This window comes from Mobula hypostoma, chromosome 6, assembly GCF_963921235.1.
Source record: "Mobula hypostoma chromosome 6, sMobHyp1.1, whole genome shotgun sequence".
NCBI lineage: Eukaryota > Metazoa > Chordata > Chondrichthyes > Myliobatiformes > Myliobatidae > Mobula > Mobula hypostoma.
The window spans coordinates 137,143,988-137,167,587 of record NC_086102.1 but is presented as its reverse complement, the minus strand read 5'-3'; the positions used below and the strand labels follow the sequence as shown (position 1 = coordinate 137,167,587).

The window sequence follows — 23,600 nt, the reverse complement described above, 5'->3', positions numbered from 1 at the left end:
TGTCCCCCATTACACCACAACTGATCCCATTGGCTGAAATTTTTCCCTATCATCTGCCTGTCCTTCAGTCTCAGTGCACACTGCTTCTACTTGTATACCAGTTGCCCCATCCTCAGCTTTGTCACTCCAAATTAGTTTAAACCCTCCCCAAGAGTCCTAGCAAACCTGCCCGCAAGGATATAGGTCACCCTCTGGTTCAGGTATAACCCACCCCTTTTGTACAGGTCATACATTCTCCAGAAGAGATCCCAATGATCCAAAAATCTGAAGCCCTGCCATGTGCACCAGTTCCTCAGCCACAGATTCATCTGCCAAGTTGTCTTAGGCTTAATCTCTCTAGCACATGCCACAGGCAGCATGCCAGAGTGTACTACCCAGGAGGTCCTGCTTTTCAGCTTTCTACCTGACTCCTTAACTTCTGTCTTTAGGTCCTCCTCCCTTTTCCTACCCATGTCATTGGTGCCAATATGTACCAAGACTTCAGGTTACTCACCCTCCCAGTTTAGAATGTCATAGACCTGATCTGAGACATCCCTGACCCTGGCACCTGGTAGGCAACATCCCAACTGGTTCTCTCTATCATTTCCACAGAATCTTCTGTCTACTCCTCAAACTGTGGAATTCCCTTTCACTACTGCACTCTCCCCATCCCCCTTCCCTATTGAACCACAGTGCCAGAGACCCAGTTGCTGCACCTCCCCCAGTAGGTCATCCCCTCAAATGTATCCATTTGTATACCTATTATTATGGGGAATAGCCACAGGGGTACTCTGCACTAGCTGCCCATTTCCTTTCCCTCTCCTGACACTCACCCAGGTACCTGCCTCCTGCAACTTATAGGTGACAACCTCCCTTGTAGCTTGTTTCTATCACCTTCTCTGTTTCCCATATGAGCCAAAGCTCTAGTTCCCTAACACATTCTGAGGAGCTGCAGCTAGGTACACCTAGTGCAGATGTGGTTATCTGAGAGACTGAAGGTCTCTTAGAATACCCACATCTCACACACACAACATATCACAACCCCTGGAGACATCCTCATTACTCTACTTATGCACTAACAGATAAAGGATGAAGAAGAAGAAGAAACTTGCCAGATATCAACCAGTAGTAAATCAATGCAACTGAACTTGCTGTGAAGACAGTTCACCACTCAACCCAGAAGCTTCTTCAGTTCTGATCCATGGTGGATAGTTTTTTTGGCTAATAAACCCTTATAAACTCTTATAGCACTCACATGAGGGTCGTTAAGGGTCGTAGAGGTAATGAGAGGGTCATTAGTCTTATCTTCGCATGAATGGAGGTGTGAACTATTGTGGAGATGCCTGGATAGAGATGTTAGGATTTCATTGTAAGTAGCTGATAGGTACCCAACCTCTCTGTTCAGGGATGGGTTTTCCAGTTTCACAAAGCTGGCTTCTTTGACCCCTTTTTCAAACCACCTGTCCTCCCTGTCCAAAATGTGCACATTGTTATCATTAAAGGAGTGTCCCTTGTCCTTTAGGTGTAGAGATACAGCTGAGTCCTGACGAAAGGATTTATCCCTCTTATGTTGGGCCATCCATTTGTGAAGTGGTTGTTTTCTCTCTCCAATATACAAATCTGTGCTGTTCTCAATGCACTGGATAGCATATACAATATTGCTCTGTTTATGCTTGGGTATAGGATCCTTAGGGTGGATGAGTTTCTATCTGAATGTGTTTGCAGGTTTAAAAAACACAGGGACTTGGTGTTTGTTGAAAATCCTTCCGAGTTTCTCAAACTCCAGCTACATATAGGATGGTTATGTTTTTCTGTCTGCTTTGCTCCTCACCTCTGTCTGTTGGGCTGATGTCCCTGCTGGTTTTGGTTGCTGTCTTGGTGATTGTGGAGCAAATTGAGATGTGCTCATGCTTCATCTTCTGAAAGGTTCAGAGGAGAGCTCTGAGATCCACAACCTTAAGGAAGAGGACCACTCAGTAGCTGTCCTCGCAGGCGGACATATAGATTCTACTATGCTGGTCCATAAGATAGGAAGGCTACAGACAACACAACTTCCAAGAACTTCCTGTCTTCCTTCACACAGAGGTGTTAGATGACAGCAAGCAAGAAAGTCTGGACCTGCCACTAACCCTGGAGAAGGAGCAGCCTGGCTCCATCCATTTCCTCGGCATGAATAAAACTCCCAGAAAACATGGCTTACCGACAGAATTGTACTTGGTTCTGCTGGAGCTGCTGGAAATGTATATCGCTACATCCCTGGCTGGCTGCATGTTAGACTCCATGTAGAACGGCATTATCATCTTCATTGACAAGCAGAAGGGAGAGAGGGAGGATGTAATCTACTGGAGTTCCATTTATCTTTTGAATGTGGATTGTGCGATCCTTTCCAAAGCTATCGCCAACCATGTCAACTGTCTCAAGCTGGGTCTGAAGCAGGTGATTCACTTAGACTAAACCTGTGATGCACCATGCAGGAAAGTCACTGACAGCCTTGCACTGCTCAGGGATAGCATTGCCTACATGTAGGACAGATGAGTGGATCTTGTCTGGTCAGCTTGGATCAGAGGAAGGCCTTCGACTGAATATCACACATGTATATGATGGACAAGATCTCCAAAATGAGTTTTGGAGAGCGAGTCAGAAATTCGATCCAATTGTTCTATTTAGATGTCTTAGTGCAGTCTGAATTAATACATGGGAAACAGATATTTTCCCCATCAAGTCTAGAATCAGGCAGGATTGTCCACTCTCCCCTGTTTTGTTTGTGTGCTATTTAGAGGTCTTTGCTGATTCTGTCAGGAAGGATGAGAGTATAAGAGGGGTGATACTGTTAGTCAGTGGAATCACACAAGACAAAAGTTCCATGTACATGGACGATGTTCCCATCTTCAGCCCGGATCCAATGAAAATTTACAGCTAGTTTGGCATCTGTGACCAGTCTGAGACTGCATTTGTTCCCACAGTCAAGCGCAGTCAAAACAAGACCAGGCCACAGTCTTTGGCAAATGGCCTGACCAATCCAATGTCTTCTTCGCTGTCAGGTCTGACTACCTGAAAGTGCTGAGAATTTGCTTTGGAGAGTCTAAGATGTGTAACAAGAATTGGCAAAGTAAAGCAAAAACTGTGTTTGTGAAAATGGTGTTCTCTGTCAATAACTGGGAAGAACTTGGTCATAAGGTGCGATGTGCTCTCGGGGCTGCTGTACTTGGTGAAGTTGTGGACTGTTCTGCATTCCTCTGCCTTCGTAATTGCCTGGGATGAAGTCCAATTTATCAGAGGGTCTGAGATGGAGTTAGTCAGTAAGGGCAGGTTGCACGTCCCCTGAGAATGTGGGCAAAATCATACCCAACTTGGCTCTCAACTTGATGACCATCTTCAAGTGTGGCTGTATCAGGCAGTGTATGGACCAAAATATATGGGCACTACATGCTGAGGTTCAATCTGCTGGTGTTGCAGAGGATCACCCTCACCCTGTTACCAAGCAACATCCTAGTCAGCTAGACATTACTGCCCTACCTGTCATTCATGGAAGAGTTCTTCCAAATAAACGTTTTGACCACAAGTCTATCGAGCAGTGGTAAGTACAAAACGTTATGCAGACACTGTGGGGCAGGGACATTTTGAATACTGTGGGGTGATTCCCTGAGTAAACAATCCAAATCATCTGGCAGAATGCTTCATCACCATATCTCACCAACAAGCATCAAGACTTCACTTAGCTGGTGGTGAGAGGGACCCTCCCAGTCAGAGCTTTATTCTACAGCCAGCATCTATCACTCTCACCGGCTCCACCCGCTTGCATGTTGCCCTTGAGATAGCTGTGATGGAAAGAAATGGTTATTCTCCATTTTGCAAACTGTGGTCTTGCTATCAGGGTGAGCAAATATATGCAAAATTGCGTGACCTGGTTCATCCCAAGCAGCTGAGCATCAGAGGACTTTCTGATCTGTGGACACACACTGAGACAGACATGAAGTACTACTGGAAGGCCATCAACTTAATGAAAGATGCACTTTGTGCTGCTCGAAGCTTGCTGGTCTTCCAGCACATCAAGATGTCTGTAAGGGAATGCTATGCAAAAGCACAGTCCAGGTGCAGGAGTATGTGCTGAGGGCTGAGCTGAAGCTTGGTGCAGCCAATGCTCAAGCTCTCTGGTGAAGGAACACAGTCCAGTCTCCTTCTGCTCCCTCATATGGAAGGGCAGAGTTGGGGGGAGGATACCCCTCAAACAATGAAAAGGTGTTTCCTCAGAGAGCCACGTGCGTGACAATGGTGTTATTTGTTGTCTTTTAAAGTTTACACCACTGAAGCAGTAACTATGAATGTAAAAACCCTTTGCACTCCTTCATTTGAATATATTTTTATTATCAATAAAGCCTATTTTTGATATAAAAAATCATAGAAAGCATTCCATCCTACTGCATCATGGAGTATGGCAAATACTCTGCCTGAGACCATTGTGGACGCAACTCGGCACATCATGAAAACCAGTCTCCTCTCTGTGGGCTTTGTCTACACTTGTTGCTGCCTCAGTAATGCAGTCAATATAATCAAGGATTAACCTACCCTGGTTGTTCTCTCTTCTCCTGGCTCCCATTGGGCAGGAATTACATGAGCCTGAAATCACGTAGCACCGGGCTCAAGTACAACTCCTATCCCCCTGTTATAAGAGTATTGAATGGTCCACTCATACAATAAGATTGAGTTTTGGCCTTAAAACCTACCTTGTCATGCCTTGCACCTTATTGTCTGCCTGCACTATGCTTTTTCTGTAGCTGTAACACTATATACTATATTCAGACATTACTTTTCCCTTGCACTCTCTCAATGTATGATGTGATGAAGTGATTTGCAATGATAACATGCAAAACACTGCTTTTCACCATGCCTCTGTGCATGTGACAATAATAATCCAATCCTCCAATCTGAAATCAACCCTCCACTACCATTTTCTGACACTTAAAACCAAGCCTTTTTGTATCCAACTAGCTAATTTACCCTGGATTCCATGCAATCTAACCTTCCAGATCAGCTACCACATTAAAGGATTTAATGAAGACCATACAGATAACATCTACTGCTCTGACATCATCAATCCTCTTGGTCTCCTCTCACATCTTTCCATGCACAAAGCCATGCTGACTATCCATAATTTGTTATTGCTTTCCTGAATGCAAATAAAATATGTCCCATAGATTTAAACATGTTCCTTAGAATTCCTTCCAGTAACCTTCCCACCACTGATGTGAGCTTCTCTGTTGCCCTTCTTGAATAAAGACAACAATAGCTATTCTTGTGGTCTTCCAATACCTCACCCATGGCTAACAAAGGTACAAATACCTCTGCCAGGATCCCAGCAGTATCCTCCCTAGCTTTCCATAATATCCTTGTTAACACCTGTTTGGACACCAGGGATTTATCCGTTTAATATGTTTTAAGACATCTAACACATCCTCCTTTGTTATGTTGACATATTCCAGGATAACTCTGTTCAGTCTGTGTATATTAGATTCTGATGTTCTGGTGCAGAAATAGTGACAGATCCTTTATCCCCACAGATGCTGTTTGAACTAGACATAAGAGATTCGGCAGATGCTGGAAAGCTTGAGCAATACACACAAAAATCTGGTGGAACTCAGCAGATCAAGCATGATATATGGAAGGGAATAAACAGCCGACATTTCTGGCTTAGACTCTTCAGTCCTGTTGACGGTTTTTCCCGAGTTCCTCCAGCATTTAGTGTGTTTTGCTGTTTGAACTGCTGATTTCCTGCAGCAGTTTGTGTTTATCACTAGCTTCCACCTCCTTCTCCATGGTAAATACAGATGGGAAGTATTTATTTAAGACCTCGCCCATTTCCCATCACTCCACACATAGATTACCACATTCATAAATTCCCAACATATGTGGAGCCACTACAAGACTAAGACTTCAAACTCAACAGTTTTCACTTACATTTCTCATTCTGTGGTACTCAGACCTAGCAGCTGAGTGTAAGGGAGCTGGTTGGAGGATCATCATCTACCCTGTGGAGGTAGGATGCCGGGGCTTCGTCGGCACTTTGTTACTTCTTGATATGGCAGTGACTGGAGCGAGGGTCAGGAAGGCCATGAGAGAGATGGCTGAGGAGGTAGAAAAGGGCAACATTTGCCTGTGGCTGAGGAGAAGGACAGGACTTGGACGACCGACTAACTCCATTGGAAAATGCAAGTGGTAGTAAGATGTCCCTGCCACTGCTCTGCCACCAGGAGAGGTACCATGGCTAAGGGAGCGAAACATCAATGAGCGGTGGTCCCTGGCTGATGACCCTGCAGCTGACCTAAGGGCAGAGTTGGATGTCTGGCAGGTAGCCATGCCAAGGAGGAAACAACATCTTACTGTGAATCTCATTGTGGACCCCAGATTTGCTGGGAATTGTTATCATTGCCCTAGGCAACTTGCTTCTTGCATTTCTGTCCAGCCCAGATGAATGAAATTCATTGTTAAATGGTTCTTCAAGTTTTGCTAAATGCAAATCCTTGGGGCAGATTTCAACGTACATTCAGTATGGCTCCTTGCTTGACTTGAAGAGGCAGATAGTCAATGTTTGTGCTGATCGTGATGGCAATCTGGACGAGTGCCATTTTCCTGAACCTTGTCTCCATCCTTACATTCCCTGCCAGTTTATGTGCCTGTCTAAATGGCCTATTTATGTTGCTCTGTTATCTACTTCCACCACTGCCCCAGGCAGCATGTCCCTACTGCCTTACAAATCTCTTTCAAACTTACCACCTCTCACCCTAAAGTTATACCCTTTAGGATTTGACACATCCACCCGGGAAAATGACTCTGACTCCCTACCCTATCTATACCTCTCATAATTTAATGTACTTCTATTAGATTGCCCCTTAACCTTTCATACCCCGGAGAAACCAATCCAAGTTTTTCCAGCTTCTCCTTATATACTCTCAAATCCAGGAAACATCCTGGTAAAGCAAAATAAAGTATATTTGCATGTAAGTGCCGATTGTCAGTGATTGGTAATTTACTAAACTCAATTATTAAGGATTTAGTAATGGACTTCCAAGGAAATTATAACTTGATTAGTTAATATGACATTTTTATAGAAGAGAAATGGAGATTCTTGAGGATAGAATGTGGGAACTGGTTGGTGAAGAATATTTGGATCTTCACCATTCAGTTAATGATCTGCCTTTCAAAAGATAGTCACAAAGAATAAGGACTCACTGAGTTGAATGGTAGTTAAAGGTCAGGAAAAAGAAAGTAAAGAGTAAAAAGAAACATTCTGATCAATGGTTTTTCAGCTGAAACACTAACTGTGTTTCTCGCTCCATAGATGCTGTCAGGCCGACTGGATATTTCCAGCTTTTTCTGATTTACTTAATGATTCTATGATTCATACAGTTTTGCTTTAAGAATCTCAGGACAATCCTTCTAACCCTCTCACAATAGTTGCTTTGTTTTTTCTCCAACCTCTGGTCAAGATCATTGCCACCATATACTTCATGCGTCAAATGAATGAGTCATATGGGAGAATTTGGTTGCTTTGTATATATTTTCATCTGAGGAAAACAACAAATCTTTTGAAAGGCAGACTCACTACAACAACATGCCAATGATCAACTCAATTGAAGAAAAATTCTTAAAGGAAATTATTTTACTGAGAATTCATGCATAATTCTGTTATTTGCTGTTACTTCTACACTCTGAAAAGTTTGCAACTGAGTGTTTACATTTTTAGAACAGAAACATCTGGCTGTAGTTACAAAACTTTAATCATATTACAGCTCAGTTGTCAGCAGATTTCTGTGCCCACAATCACCAAACTGTGCAAATATGAGTCAGTGTTTAAATGTGGTGGAGGTGCGGTATAAAAAGACTGAAGCCAGTGAGGCGAAGGCAGATCGAGAGAGAGAGAAACAGCTCCTTCACTCTGAAAAACCAGCCTGCTCATCTCACACGAAGCAGAATGAAAACCTTCCTGCTCGCCATTGCTGCCTTGCAGATCCTCCACTGCTTAGGTAGGTACTGGCACCTCAGAGAGTAGGGAGTTATTGATAATGAGCTTTCATCAGTGTAATTTCACCCATGTGTAAGAAGAATTGATCGTAGAGGGTTCCCGTAAATTGTATAACTTTATTCTAACTAGTTCTGACTAATACCATTTGAACAAAGCAGCTGAGTTTATTCTGGAATATTTTCTGCAACTGTTCCTTTTCTGTCTGCAGGAGTACCAAACCCCGAGGATGCCCTGAGAGCGGCGATTATAAAGCTGAACGAAATAAGTGAAATCAGTCATCTTTGCGGCATTGTCAGCGGCACAGTAACAGATGTAAGCATGTTCTCGTCTCTGAGTGTTTCATTGCTTAAACTCTGGAAAAATACCAGTGAGAGCAGACTTTTACTGTCACTCTGCAGAGGGTGAAACACAGTTGGACGTCAACCCTTCTTTGAGTCTGATTAGAGTCAAATCTGTGCGAAACAAATGTAAAGTTCTTTTGAGGGTTTGCTAAGAAGTCATCTTTCCTTTTCTGCTTCTTTGCTCCTTTGCAATTAACTACCTGGTGAATTATCAAGAGGAGATTTTGATTCGCTCTCACCTCTGGAGGCAAGGCAGTGTTAGGATTGGCTTTCAGCTGGGCATTGTTCTCCTGGGGCCTCCCATAGTCAATCCAGATCACATGAGGACCTCATTTCACACACTGGAGGTTACTGCAGTTCAGTGGCTTCCTGGGTTGTGATCTACTCAGTGTCATCCAATGCCAGGATCAAGAGACCCTGAACATTAAGAAGGTTAGCCCCATTCTTCAATGATCAGGGTGAGCAGCATCGCCTCCCGAAGGCACTGCAATTATAATGTGCACAAATGTAATCCATTCCACCCCTAACCTCCTGTGACTCCACACAACCAGCTGTCACCTAGTTCAGAAACTACCTGTGATCGTAGCACCTTAGCTCCATTCACATGGAAAGTCACCCCATGAAAACCCTTTGACAACCTTTCCCACACCTAACCTTCTAAAATCCAGGTCTTACTGTTGCTGCCACACACCCTTAGTCACAGACGGCACACACAATTACAACCCCTGAATGAACAATCCACCCCCTTCCTGAGATCACCATCACCTCCACAGTGACTAACACCAACCCCATCACATCTCCTTCTACAAGGTCAACTCCCCAGGGAAGACAATCATATGCTTCCTGTGCTCACAGCCCCACCCACAGTAAACACAATCCTTCTAAAATCATTATGCAACACTCTAATTTTCCCATTATCCATTAAATTCCTTCAAGATCACAGCCTAACCCCTTACGATCACACCACTCTTCATAAATCTCCTATAATAACATCCACCCAATCCCATGATGTTAGACCACATCTGCTTCCCTCACTTACAACAGCTTTTAACTTGCACCAGAAGGACACATTGATTTAATTTATTTAATCTGATTAAATTCATTCCGATCTCTTTATGTGGAGTGTACAGCAATTCTGACAACATATTGCTTGTAAGAGGAGTATAGCATTCCATTTACCAGTACTGAGTCGCCCCAGAAACCTGGGAAGTGGTCTCACCTCTTGGTCAGAAAATTGCCTGCAGTCAATGGTCTTTGGTGTAACCTACTGATGATTTTCTACAGCCCATCTTTCACAGACAAGTGCACCGAGCTTCTAAATGCCACATCACATGAAGCAGAAAATAACTAAGCTGGAAACTGGGCAACTTTCTTGTTGTGATACTGAAAGCAACAGCTGATACGCCTCAAAGCATAGCTTGTGGTCATGTTCGAGAGTTTATAACTGATACCTGTTTTTTTCATGTAGCTTTCTCCCACAGGAAAATTGTCATACAATGTGGATTTGGCATTTGCTGTGCAAGAAACGGTCTGCTCCAAAAATTCTGGGCTAGAATTTGATGATTCTAGTTGCCCTTTCCGGCCAGCAAGAATAGCTGTAAGTACTGAGGTTATGGCTCTCTCTTCAATAGTTTTCGGTGAAGTTAACAAGCAATGCAAAACACTTCATGAACAACAGTGAATATTATGTAACCCCTGCTTACTGGGAGCTTGTCAGCTCTCAGCCACAGAGTCCTGCACTTTTGCTTTACAAGATCCTCACATATTTTCATTAAAGTGAAGAGAGAGTTGAGCCTGACATCCAAGAGGTTTCAGCACAGAACGTCTTATTATATTAATTGTCAGAGGCATTTAACTCGGCATGGTGTTGAGTTGGCTGTTCTTAGCACTGTGGAGAACTGAAATCATTTCTCTCCAAATAGAAGGCCTCAGGAAAGGGGGAAGTGTGGCAGAGGCAACTCCGCCAATCAAGCAAATTCAGGCTTCAATCCGAAATGAGTTGAATAAATCCAAATTAGCCTCAGGGATAAAAGGATATGGCCCTATTGAATTGATTTTATGCTCTAATTAGTTCAATACTGTTTTGCTGCTTCAATTCTTGTAAACTTCTAGGACCTTTGATTCATTCCTTAACCGGAAGGAATGTAAAAAAAAACTCCACATTATGGAAATGTTAAATAAGCTGCACAGTTATGTGGTTTGATCCTGGGAGGCAGTAATGAGATGACATCAAGGCAGATATAAAAACATCTTAAAAATTTAATATTTCAAATGCATGAAAAACATCCACGTTCTTTATATTGCATTCCTCTTTCAGCATGTTGTGTAATTGGCCAACAACAGCTTGCTGAGAACTTAACCTTTCCATGACTAGGTGATTCTCAAGGCCCAGGTGTTGGCTGAGCTCCATCCTTGCCTTGATCTCCAGAGAACTGGCAATGGACGAGCAGGAAAGAAGCTGAGCAGCAGAGGAAGTGTGTAATGCTGGAATACAGTAGAGGCTACTATATACCACATTCCCATTGCATCCCAATATCAGCTCTGTGAGGCAGGCATTCTCCTTGCTCCTTGCACAAATGTTCTTAGTTGGGTGGAAACAGAGTGGGCCAAAATGCAAGATGACTGGTAAATCTACTCCTCCATACTGTAGTTCCTTCTATATTATTTATTTTTCTCTGGCAAAAGAAAATGCCATCTTCTCTTTTCCCTGCGTTTACCTTCTGCTCATAGCACCTATGAGAAATAAAACATTTATAAAAATTAAAAAAAACAATTCTTTCAAAGCGAATGTCAATTATACCCAATGACTTCACCTCTACAGTTGCATGTGGCAATGCATTCCACAGAGTCACAACCCTCTGGCTGATGGAAGGCCCCACCCCATCTTTGTTCTAAAGGGACTTTCTTCTATTCTGAGGCTGTGTCCTCTCATGACGTTCTGAGGTCTTAAACTGGGTTATCTAGAGGAAACATCAACCGCAAGAAATTGTGAGCTCTAGTATGTATAGGCAGAAGTCAGATCTACTCCTGGCATTCGCCACCACTACCACTCCTCCCATGCTTACTGGACTGACTCCCTACTAAAACGATGCTGGTGGGGTGGAGACCAGGAAACTGTGCAGACTGAGCATGCTGACAAGTTCCACCCTACTATCACCATAGATATACCATAGGTGAAGGACCAGGAAAAGATTACCTGTCTGAGCTTATCCCAATTATTGGCAACACCTTGCACTTCTCTTTATATATGAACACCAAACAGATTCCACTCAGAATCTCCATGTAGACACCAAACTCAGGCTAAAAATATGGACATACATAGTCATATAGTTATATTCTATAAATATAAACTATTGAGAAGATCAATTTTTGCCTCCTTAACACACACCACAATTCTTTAAGAGCAAGATATCTCTCTGTTCAATCATTCCGTCAGTTTATTTCATTAACCAATTGGGGCAGCATGCTAGCATAATGATTAGTGTAATGCTATGACAGGAACAGCAATCCGGGTTCAATTCTCACTGCTGCCTGTAAGGATTTTGTACATTCTCGCTGTGACCGTGGGGGATTTGGTTTCCTTCTACATTCCAAAGATGTATGGGTTAGTGGGTTAATTGGTGACATGGGTGTAATTGGACAGGCTGACTTGTTAGACTAGAAAGGCCTACAATTGTGCCTTGTCTATAAAAACAAATTAGAAACTAAATAAGATGGTTAGGTTCTCATTATGAATATTGTTAGAATAATGCCAAGAGGAAAATACAATCATTTCAGTTGACTACTTTACTCAAGAAAATGTAAGCTGCAACTCTTGAGAGTGAGCTAATGAAGCACAGGATTTTAAAGGGCCCAGTAAATATGCTTCAAGAACTTGAGTTTTGTTTTCTCAGGAAACTGCTAACTGCAGAAGTCGTGTTAAGTACATGGCTGATGAGGTGCTGGACGTGGATGTGGAATGCCATGGCTTTAGGAGGGCCAAAGGCAACGGAAACTCAATGGAAAGGGTGAAAGCGAATGGAGGAGTATCCAATGGAGGGAGAGGTCAGAGTGAACCAGCTGCAGGAACAAAAAGTCACACTAAGCCACCCAAAAGGGGGAAAGGACACAGAAGGCCATCCCAAAGATTCATCTATAGTGGAGGATCTTCAGAATTAATAAACAGCAGTGAAGAGGTAACCTCCAAACAAACATAAGACACAGGAGCAGATTTAGACTGTTCAGACCATTAAGTCTGCTCCACCATTCCATCATGGCTGCTTTATGATTCCTCTCAACATCATTCTCCTGCCTTCTCCCCGTAACCTTTAACACCCTTACTAATTAAGAACCTATTAACCTACCCTTTAAATATTCCCAAAGACTTGGCTTCCACAGGTTCACGTGACAATGTATTCCATAGAGTCACCACTCTCTATCTCAAGAAATTCTTTCTCACCTCTGTTCTAAAGGGACTTCCATCTATTTTGAGGCTGTGCTCTCTCATGATGTTTTGAGATCTTAAATCGGGCCATCCTGACCCTTTCTCACTTCACGCTAACAAAATGCTCATTTTTTAGAATGTATAATATGGAGGAGAGAAAAAAACTGTCAGCTATAAGATAGTGTTGTCCTCAGATCTAGGCTGCTGTACAGACGCTTATTCCATACTGTTTAATCTTCTCCTATAATCAGCAAAGTGATTGATTATAGAAGAATTCCTTATGTCCTTCATACACTACATCTGCCACATTTACCTTCAAAAATAAAATTTCTTTAAAGAACTCTGTGAGTTCTATTAAGCAGAAACCACTCTCCAGAAATTTGTGTATTTGCTGGGCAGCACAATGATAGACCTTTTAGAGAAGCTGCCAGAGATCCAGGTTCAATCCTGACCTCAGGTACTGTCTGCGTGGAGTTTGCATGCTCTCTCTCTGACTGCATATATTTCCTCCAAGTACTCCAGTTTTGTCCCACATCCCAAAGATGTGTGGGTCAGTAGATTAATTAAGCACCGGAAATTGTGCATGGTAGAATCTGGGGGAGAATGTGGCAATGTGGGGACAATAAAATGGGTAAGTTAGGATCAATGCAAGTAGGAGCTCAATGGTTAGTGTTGACTTGCTGGGCCAAAGCTCCTGTGTTTGTACTGCTTCTCTCTATGATTCAATGCATTTTCTATTTACCAAACGAATCTGAGAGAGCAACATTATTTTGTCGAGTTAAATGACACCATGGTTCAACGTGATGCAATTTTTTCCTCTAAGCCATAAAGCTTTCAACAAATAAAGGTAAATATTTATCTCAATAAGCTCCAGCAATGAGAATGAAGGGCCAAGGCTTGCAAATCTGCAATGAGACTGCCTTTCCAGATCATTCTCCAAGGCGGTTCAATTCCGGAACCTGGCTGGCCCAAGAGGGAGTCAAGTTATGACAGCCGAGAGGCTGCCTGCATTGCTTTGCAGAAGCTAAATAGAATTTATAGATCCCATTGGCAGAGACAGGATTGTACTAATCTGAGTTCCCAAAGTTATTCAAAGGTCCAAAGGTTAATTTTATGCATGTACAGAACAACTCTGATATTCGTCCTTCTCCAGATAGCCATGAAATACAGAAAAACATGGGAGTTGTTGAAAGAGAAGGTATCAACATTCCCATATCCCAGCCCAATAGCATCATATTGGCACATATTCTGCAAACATGGAAAATTATGAGCGAGGAGCAATTAGAAATTCCTCCCTAAATAATGGCTTAGCTACATGCTCCTCCCTTATTCCCAAATATTACTCCTGCATTTCCCAACCTCTGATTTGGTGTGCTGCTTGTTCAATGCCCAAGGACCAACCATCCATAGTCAGTACAGATATGCTGGGTTGAAGGGCCTTTTCACAGACTTTACTGTTCTATATTTTATGTTCTGTGTTCCACGATCTGCTCGTCAATTTTTTTTTGCGCCCTTTCTTGGGAATAACATTGAGGATGGCAACATAGAGTTCTGTTGCTTGTCAGTATTGTTTGATGATCAACTTCACTTTGCTAAACATAGATATTTTATTAATTCCCCTGTACTAACATGAACTTTTTAATATTTTAATACAGCTGAGAATCACCTCAGAAGAATTATCACATGAGTCATCATCAAAGGTATGTGAGCTGAGCTTTCTTGGATTAGGAATAGCACACTCTAAGGATCAAGAAACACGCACACTAGTATGTTTCCTTTGGCATTCAGACTGACTGCTGTTGAGTCTAGAGCAACCAAAGCCTTCAAAACTATCATTGATAACCTCCGCCATGTTACATTCTTTCCTACAAAGCAGTTTAAGATTACTTTGGTGTCACCTTCAGCAAGACATGAATGCAGTTGTGGTAGTTCTTATTATACATTCAGCAGCCATTTTATTTGGTAAAGAGGTTTGGTTGTTGTTCAGACTAGACATCAGAAAGGGGAAGAAAGGTTTAACATATTGTGCATTCAGAGATGTTCTTTTGCACACCACTGTTCTAATATCTGGCTATTTGAGTTACTCTCACCATCCTGTCAGCCTGAGCTAGCCTAGCCATTCTCCTCTGACCTCTGTCATTAACAGGACCCAAGAACTGCCACACACTAGATGTGTTTTTTTTTGTTTGTTGCACCATCCTCTGTAAACTCTAGAAATCCCAGGAGATCAGCAGTTTCTGAGAAACTCAAACCACCCCATCTGGCACCAACAATCATTCCACAGTCAAAGTCACTTAGACCACATTTCTTGATCATATCTGCATGTTTTTATTTATTGAGTTGCTGCTTCGTGATTGGCAGATTAGATATTTGCATTAATGAGCTGGTATACAGTTGTCTCTAATAAAGAGTTTATATTCCCCAGTTCTGGGCACACCTACCCTGGGAAACAAACATTGGGCACTTCCCTGCACTGTGCCCTTCATAATTTTATATATGTCTATTATATCACCTCTCAGCCTACTTTACTGCAAACAAACTAGATCCAGCCTCTGCAATCAACACACATCAAAGTTGCTGGTGAACGCAGCAGGCCAGGCAGCATCTATAGGAAGAGGCGCAGTCGACGTTTCAGGCCGAGACCCTTCGCCAGCCTCTCCAATCTTTCCTTTCAACTCATGGTCTACCTTGTGAATCTTTCCTGCACTGTCTCCAGATTAATGATGGCTCTCCTGTACTGTGGTGACCAGAAATGCACATGAGCAATCTAACCAAAATGTTGTGAAATTGTAGCATGACTTGCCAGCTGTTGTACTCAGTAACTGGCTAAGGAGGACAAGCATGCTCTGTCTACCTCTTGGAATTTTCCATGGAGCAAAGGAGGCTGAATCTGGTCCTGACAGACACATGCTAACTTTTGAGGACCATAGACTGGGGAACCAGAGGACAGAGGTCTAAGGTGATAGGTCAGAGAGGTCTGTGAAGTTTTATTTTTAACTAAAAGGTGATTGCAGTCTGGAATTTACTGCCTCACACTTCTTTCATTCATGTACTAAAAGGTGTTTAAGAAGAACCCAAAGAAAGACTGAGTCTTGGCTCACATTTGTAATTAAGAAATTAATAGCTTTCATATTTTTTGTCCAATATTACTTAGATTGTGTTTTTCAGTGTTGTTTCCAAGGTCTGAGGTCATTGGACCCCTGATCGTAATAAGTATATTGTATATTTTAATGCAGCTGAAATTCACCTCAGAAGAATCATCATTCGGTGCCTCAAGGGTATGTATAATTTTGGATTTTTTTCTATGATTTCATATTTATGTTATCAACCATAATAACTTGTTTAAATCTAGATTTGGTCAATAAATGATTCCATTCATTACAGGAATACAATGAGGATTCAAGAGTCCGACATCGCAGACACTAACCATGAATGGCATTTTTGAAAGGCAAAGTTTGGGATGAACTCAAAGAGACCTTGTTCAGATTAAAGTTAACATTTGTATTTGTTGATATATAAGGGAGACATTTTGCGACAACAAAGAAATCTCTGTACTTTGTAACTGTTCTCCTATGTATACTGCCTTTCATTTTAAACGTATGTGAAATATTGCACTCTAACATTCATCAACTTGTTGTTACTTTTCCCTTCAATGCCAAGCATGGAATTCTAACTCAGGCACCTAGTAACCTGCCTATGAAGTGCTTATAACAAGGTTCCTCTGTCTAATGGTTGCTGCTTCTGGAAATGGGCCATTAGCTGCAAAAGAACTGATGTGGGACAGATAGGCTACAACTTTAGAGCCTCTTATCTTCCCAGTATGAAGGTTTAAGTTCATGAGGTACCTGTATTCACATTTGGTCTGCAACAGCATGCTGGAAGCATTTGTGAGATGGTACCCACAGTTGGACAAAAGCAAATAATGAATATAAATGAGTCTTGTTTTGTTGAAAACTTCCCTCCTCAATTGGGTTCCTACAACCATACTTACAACTTTAGTCTCCTAAGCATAGTGAGATTTAAAAAAAAGATTAGGGCAGGACAATATGCAGCAGGTCTGTAAACTTACGAAGAGAGGGAGATGAAGTTAATGTTTCAGCAGGAGTCTTCAGTCCTAAATATTTTTCAATCCAGCAAATTCTGGATCAAGTTTAAGAATTTAGCTGAGCTTAAAAGACTGTATGTACCTTTCCTCCAACGAGTGTGATACGAGGGGCAATGTGGCGGTAACAGAAGGCTCATTAAGAAACATTGGCGAGAAAGCTTCAATGGTCCCATTCATTGGAGGTTCAGGGCAGCAGCTGTTGGGAGTGAAGAGCAAGAGGAGAGAGAAGGATGTGGATGTGAGGCTGAAGCCTATAAATTACCCTCTTATTTGTTTGTTCCCATTTTTCTTCTTCAGTGTTTACGTAGGATTGCGCCTGTTTCCTGCCCCAGGTTGTTGGGTGCAGCTCTCTGTAGCTGCTCTCCACACTGGCCTACTTCCAGCTGGCGCAGAGTATGTGTGTGTGTGTGTGTGTGTGTGTGTGTGTGTGTGTGTGTGTGTGTGTGTGTGTGTGTGTGTGCCTGTGTGTGTGTGCCTGTGTGTGTGTGTGTGTGTGTGTGTGCCTGTGTGTGTGTTTGAGGCTGGGGAGGCCTTTGCCAATTCCAGTAAGAAGAACTTGTACATTTGAAATAGAGAAATAATTTCAGAGAACTGTTTAAATGTTCTGCCTGTTTCATGTGTTGCCTTTTGCTGCCAATATCAATGCAATATATTTTGAAAATCTAATTCTACACAGTTTACTGAAAGTAGATCAATAAAAATGATTTTATTGTTGACAGCAAGAATGATTAATTGCCCTGTTTCTGCTTAATGACTGTTTTCCTTACACTGTGCATTGTTGCAGGTTCTCCTATAATTTTCTTTTTCTCAGTCTAAGTCAAACATGTGTAATGAGCTCAAGAATGTAACTCCACCAGAGTTATGACCACATCACAAAATTGCTCCTAAAAATAGCAAAATTTGGAACAAAATTATTTGAACTGATACAGGGGTGATAAGTGTGAGTTATGGAAAAGTTGAATAATTTGTGATACCATTACTCATGAATGAAAAAAAAACGAAGTGTTCATGATGCATTAAACACTCCTCATTGTCTATTAAAGCTTATAATTGACTCGAAGAGGTGAAAGATCTGCCAGATTTACTCCTCACCAGGCCAGCTAAAACCAGTAGGCACTTTACCTCCAATAAGATCTCCAATAGGCTGCTGAAATTAATGCTAATGTGGACAATGACCTGATCCTTCCTGACCTGATTAAACCCTGAAACATTCACATGACGTGGAACACAGAGCTTTGCTCTAGAGCACGGGAACACAGAGCCTTGGCACATACGTGGGACATCGTACACTATCACATTTCCTTTTTCGATTCCTGATGTGGGTGGTGTCGACAACGTGGAGTTTGCGATGACTTGTCTGCAGATTTTAGAACTGGCTTATTTATACTGTCTTTATTGAAGAAACTATTCAGTGTGCACACGTTGTTGTCACTGGGCAAATAAAACTGCACAGCACAAGATTTTTGTGCACACTGGTCATTACAAGTTAGAGGGAACATTGTGACTGTGATGTGTCAGTGATGAAATGCTGCAGAAATGATCTGTCTTTAATTTAGAGAGAGAGAGAATTAAGAACTGAATGGTTAAAAAAATAAATGGGACGGCCTTGAAGTTGAATATTGGAGAGAGGCTGAAATATCACATCACAGAATTAAACTTGGAAGGCGGAAGCTAGAGTGTTATTCAGTGAGTTATGTAACAAGTCTTGTTCAATGTTTGTTAACATGGATCTCAAGCCTTCATCTTTGCTACTTTTTTTTTTCAAGTTAATTAACTCCAAGCTAACTATTTCAACTAATCTGTATTGTTTATGCTCGTAAGGATTAATGTGTTTTGTATAATATACCCTTCAATTTTCTTTCCAAATGCACAATGACCCAAAAGAATCTGCGGACAGTGCCAGTGAAATCAAACACTCATGATAACATTTCCATTTCCATTTCTTGTCCTCCATAGCAATTTGGAAAATCCAACATCCTGACTGAAGCAAGAGAGGATGAGATATTCCACCACAAAAATGCGTAAATAGTTGGAGTAACAGGGAGATCAAGGAAAAATCATGACACAACTGCAGACACACTTTCACCCTAAATCAAATGTGAACACTACGCATCATTGGTACCTTCCTGGGCTCTTCACTTTGGTGAACAAGCAGTGACTGCTGACACACTTTAGGGACAAAGCAGAAATAATTAGAGAGAGACATTATGACACAATTGTGGCATCGTAGCAGCGCATTTAGGGGAGCTGCTGCTTCACAACTCCAGCCATCTGGTTTTGATAGTGATATCTGAGTTTGTACGTTCTCCCTGAGACTGTGTGTGTGATTCCCTCAGATGCTCCAGTTTCTTCCCACATCCTAATGACATGCAGATAGCTAGGTTAATTAGCCACTGTAAATTGCTCCCTCGTGTACAGATGAAGGGTAGAATCTTGGACAAGGTGAATGCAGGGAGAATAAAATTAGATTGTTTAGAAACAAATGGGTGTTTTCATCCAGGAATTAAATGGGTGTTAGAAAGGGCTTTTGTTGTCTGTGTGGATTCACTGAAGAGCATGGTCTTATGCCGTTTCACTATGACACCATGATGGCAATGGTCGTGCGCACAATGTAAAAAAATGCAAGGGAATGTTTTGCAGTTTTCTTCCTGCACATATCTGGCAGAATCCACAATTGAAGATCCTTGTCCCGTGAGTCTCAAAGCCATCACCTGCAAGTATATGACATGCAGGGCGCAGAAGGGTGACCCCTTCATTCTGTTGGCCTTCCTTCTGTTCCTGTTGTCTTTTCCCTGAATAGAGCAAAGTTCAAAGTTCATGGTAAAATTTATTATCAGAGTACATACATGTCACCATATACAACCCTGAGGTTCTTTTCCTCTTTTTCTGCGGGCATACTTAGCAAATCTATAGAATAGTAACTGTAGACGGTAATCATCAGGAACTATAAACTGGAAACAAACTGTACAAATGCAGGTATAAATAAATGACAATAAATAACGAGTGTGAAATAACAATATAACAGAGTCTTTAAATGAGTTTAGTTATCTTATTTTACTCAAGAGCTTGATGACAGAGAGGCAATAACTCTTCTTGAACCTCGTAGAGCGAGTCCAGAGGTATCAGATGGCAGTAGTGAGAAAAGAGCACAGCCCTGGTGGTGAGGATCTGTGATGATGGACGCTGCTTTTCTTTAGCAACGTTTCATGTAGATTTGCTCAATGGTTGGAAGGGTTTTACCTGTGATGTACTGGACCGAATCCACTACCTTCTGTAGGATTTTCCACTCAAAGGGATTTGTGTTCCCATATAAGGTTGTAAGGCAGCCAGTCAGCACACTTTCCACCACACGTCTATAGAAGTTTGCCAAGGTTTTCGATGGCATGCTGAATCTCTGCAGATTCATGATGAAGTAGTGGCTTTCTTCGCAATAATGTTTATATAATGGGTCCAGGGCAGGTCCTCTGAGATAGTGACACACAGGAATTTACTGACCTTCTCCACTGCTGATCCTACAATGATAATTGGCTCCTGGACTTTGGCAAGTGAAAAATCGTAAAGTCGCTAAGTCATTACTTCATGGTTAGTGGACTTTTACTACTGGCAATGACTGCTCTGGCCTCCAGTTGCTTGACTTTTTGTAGAGCAGCCCTAGTCAATCTCCTGCACACTTTCCTCTAAGAAGAGGACCTCTCTCCTGGATCTACTGCTGACACCAGCACCTCATCTTCTCTTTGCATACATCTGGGAGCTCGATCCCTCTTAATGAAAGAATCTCTGCTTGGCCCTGTTGCAGACAGTGTACAGTTATGGGCTGACAACCTGCCAAACAGATGAGTCTACAATAATCTAAACTAAGGTAGATGGCTGCAGGAAATGAACAGGTCGAAATATGACTCTGTGTGCAAACTGTAACAATAATTTTTAATGGCCACTTTGTTCAACTTTCCCATTGTTTGCAAGTTCCCCTGATTTTGTACAAAAGGAAAAAAAAATGGAGCCATATTCGGGAGCACAAAACTGGATGAGATCCAATTTCTCGCCTAAAGATGCATACACCAACGAAACAATTGAGCATTATGTGAGTATGAAACGATAGAAGAGTACTAGGTTTTGAAATGGTGAAAAGCAGATACATGTATACAGAGGATCCCCGTAAACAAGCATGAACAGAAGATCCCAGTAAACATCATGTGTAGAGGATCTCAGTAAACATGCATATGCAGACAATCCTGGAAAACAGACTAATCTAGAGGATCACAATAAACATATGAATGTAGAGGATCTCAGAAAATATTTGTGCAAGAGATCTTAGTGTGAGTGGCCTGGTCATTCAGTCTGTAACTGTGACATACTCTAGGCATTACAAGCATTGTACTCATGTTTGAGCAAGCATCTTGCATGTTCCTTGTTGAATAACAAGGTCTGTGTTCGAAGATGAACCCTGCAAGCAATAACTTGTTTTCTGGATTTATATGGGATTTCTATGGTTTCACTTGTTCATCCAATGGAAAATAGCAAATCAATTATCTGCAGACCAAAAGCAATTTATTTATTCCAGCTGCACGGAATAAGTTACCATATCATATTGGAATGTTCATTTTAATACCCAATTTTCTTTCTTCTTCTGCTAGGTGGAGAGATTCAACTTTTCACTTCATTCTAAATACCACCAAGATGAGCCTCCCATTAAAATCATCATCCATATAACCAGAAAAATGTTGAAAACTAGTCAGTTTCTAGAACACCTGATCAATTCATAACAATTACTATCATTGGAATCCCTGCCAGACCCTTCCAGTGAAAGGATTGACAGATGTCAAATGCTGTTATTCTAATGGGACTTTGAAGTCTCAAAAACTACAGAACAGAAAAAGAGCTAATGGTTATATTTAAAGTGGAGGTTGATAGGTTCTGGATTAGTAATGGCATCAAATGTTATGGGGAGAAGGGGAATGGGGTTGAGAGAGAAAATAAATCAGCCATGATCAAATGGAAGAGCAAATTTGATGGGCTAAAGGGCCTAATTCCGCTTCTATGTCTTATGGTCTTATGATCTTCCTTCAGGAAAAAAAAACTTCTGCGCTTTGTGCATATGATGGATCTTGAACTGATCTTCCATAAATAATTGAAGCCCTTTCAAGGAAGTCAATTAATTTTTCCAATGATAATATGATCAGAGTGGCAATGATGAAGATTTTGAACTAAAACTAATAAAGAAGTTAACAATCCTTATTATTATCAGGGAACAAGCACAGCATCAATCTCTGCCAGATACTGCTAAATCTGGAGCTCTGGAAACTGAAATTCTCTACAAGCAATTTGTAACTGTATCTCACTGATGTGGCAGCATGGTAGCATAGGAGTTAGCATTACAATTTTACAGAGCCAGTGATTTCCAATTGGAGTTCAACACTCACCACAGTCTGTAAGGAATTTGTACGTTCTCTCTGTGATCATGTGGATTTCCTCCAGGTGCTCCTGTTTCCTCCCACATTCCAAAGACTTATGATTCAGGTGAATGAGTTGTGGGCATGCCACTCTGGCGCTGGAAGAGTCTTGATACTTGAAGGCAACCCAGCAAAATCCTGATTTGATTTCATACCAACAAAGCATTTTATGGTATGTTTTGATGTACATGTGACAAATAAAGCTAATCTTTATCTAGCATTGTGCACCTTCACATGTTCTGCATTTTTGTCGAGTTTTATTGAGAGTTGGAATGCTGTGATAGGGTTTGTCCTGAATTATTACATAACATAGGACTCAGTGATGTATGACAGGTTCTAGGAATATCATTGAAATAAATGGGATACCAGCAACTGAGTGAATGATACTCGCTGGTATGTCTCAGGTTCACTGCATTCCCGAGCAAAGTATCGACCAGACAGAGAGTTCAAACTGGCAGGCTCTAATGTCCAGATATAAATTGCTAAGGGATGGACTACTGCAAGACTCCGTGAAAATTATCCACCATTGTACATGTACCAAAAAAGAACAAGCTAACATGCCTGAATGACTGGCATCCTGTTCCACTCACCTCAATAATAAGCAAATGCTTTGAGAGACTGGTCAAGGACTACATCTGCAACAGGCTACCACCCAAACTGGATCCCCCACAATTCGCCTACCGACGCAACCGATCAACAGAGGACGCAATAGCCACTGCTCTATATACTGTCCTTACACATCTGGAGAAGAAAGATGCTTATGTGAGAATGCTGTTCTTGGACTACAGTTCAGCATTCAACATAGTTCCATCCAGGCTCAATAGGAAGCTCAGAGATCTTGGCCTTGACCCTGCCTTGTGCAGCTGGATCATGAGTTTCCTGTCAGATCACTGGCAGGTGGTAAGAGTGGGCTCTCTCACCTCCATCCCTCTGATTCTCAACACAGGAGCCCCTCAGGTTGTGTACTAAGTCCCCTCCTTTACTCCTTGTATACCCACGACTGTGTCACCACCCACAGCTCTAAACTACTAATTAAATTTGCCAACGACACTACATTGATTGGCTTAATCTCAAACAATAATGAGGAAGAAGTCACCTCTCTGACACAGTGGTGTCAAGAAAACAACCTCTCCCTCAATGTTGCAAAAACAAAGGAGCTGGTTGTCAATTACAGGAGCAATGGAGACAGGTTAACCCCTTTTGATATTTCAATCTCAATCTGAGGAGGTTGAGAGGGTAAACAGCTTTAAGTTCCTCGGCTACCACATCACCGAGGACCTCA

At 41.8% G+C, this 23,600-nt stretch overlaps 1 pseudogene; it reads left to right on the top strand.

Moving 5' to 3' along the window:
• The first annotated feature begins 7,815 nt into the window (after positions 1–7,815).
• Positions 7,816–17,579, top strand: LOC134347653 (uncharacterized; annotated as a pseudogene).
• Positions 17,580–23,600: the final 6,021 nt, after the last annotated feature.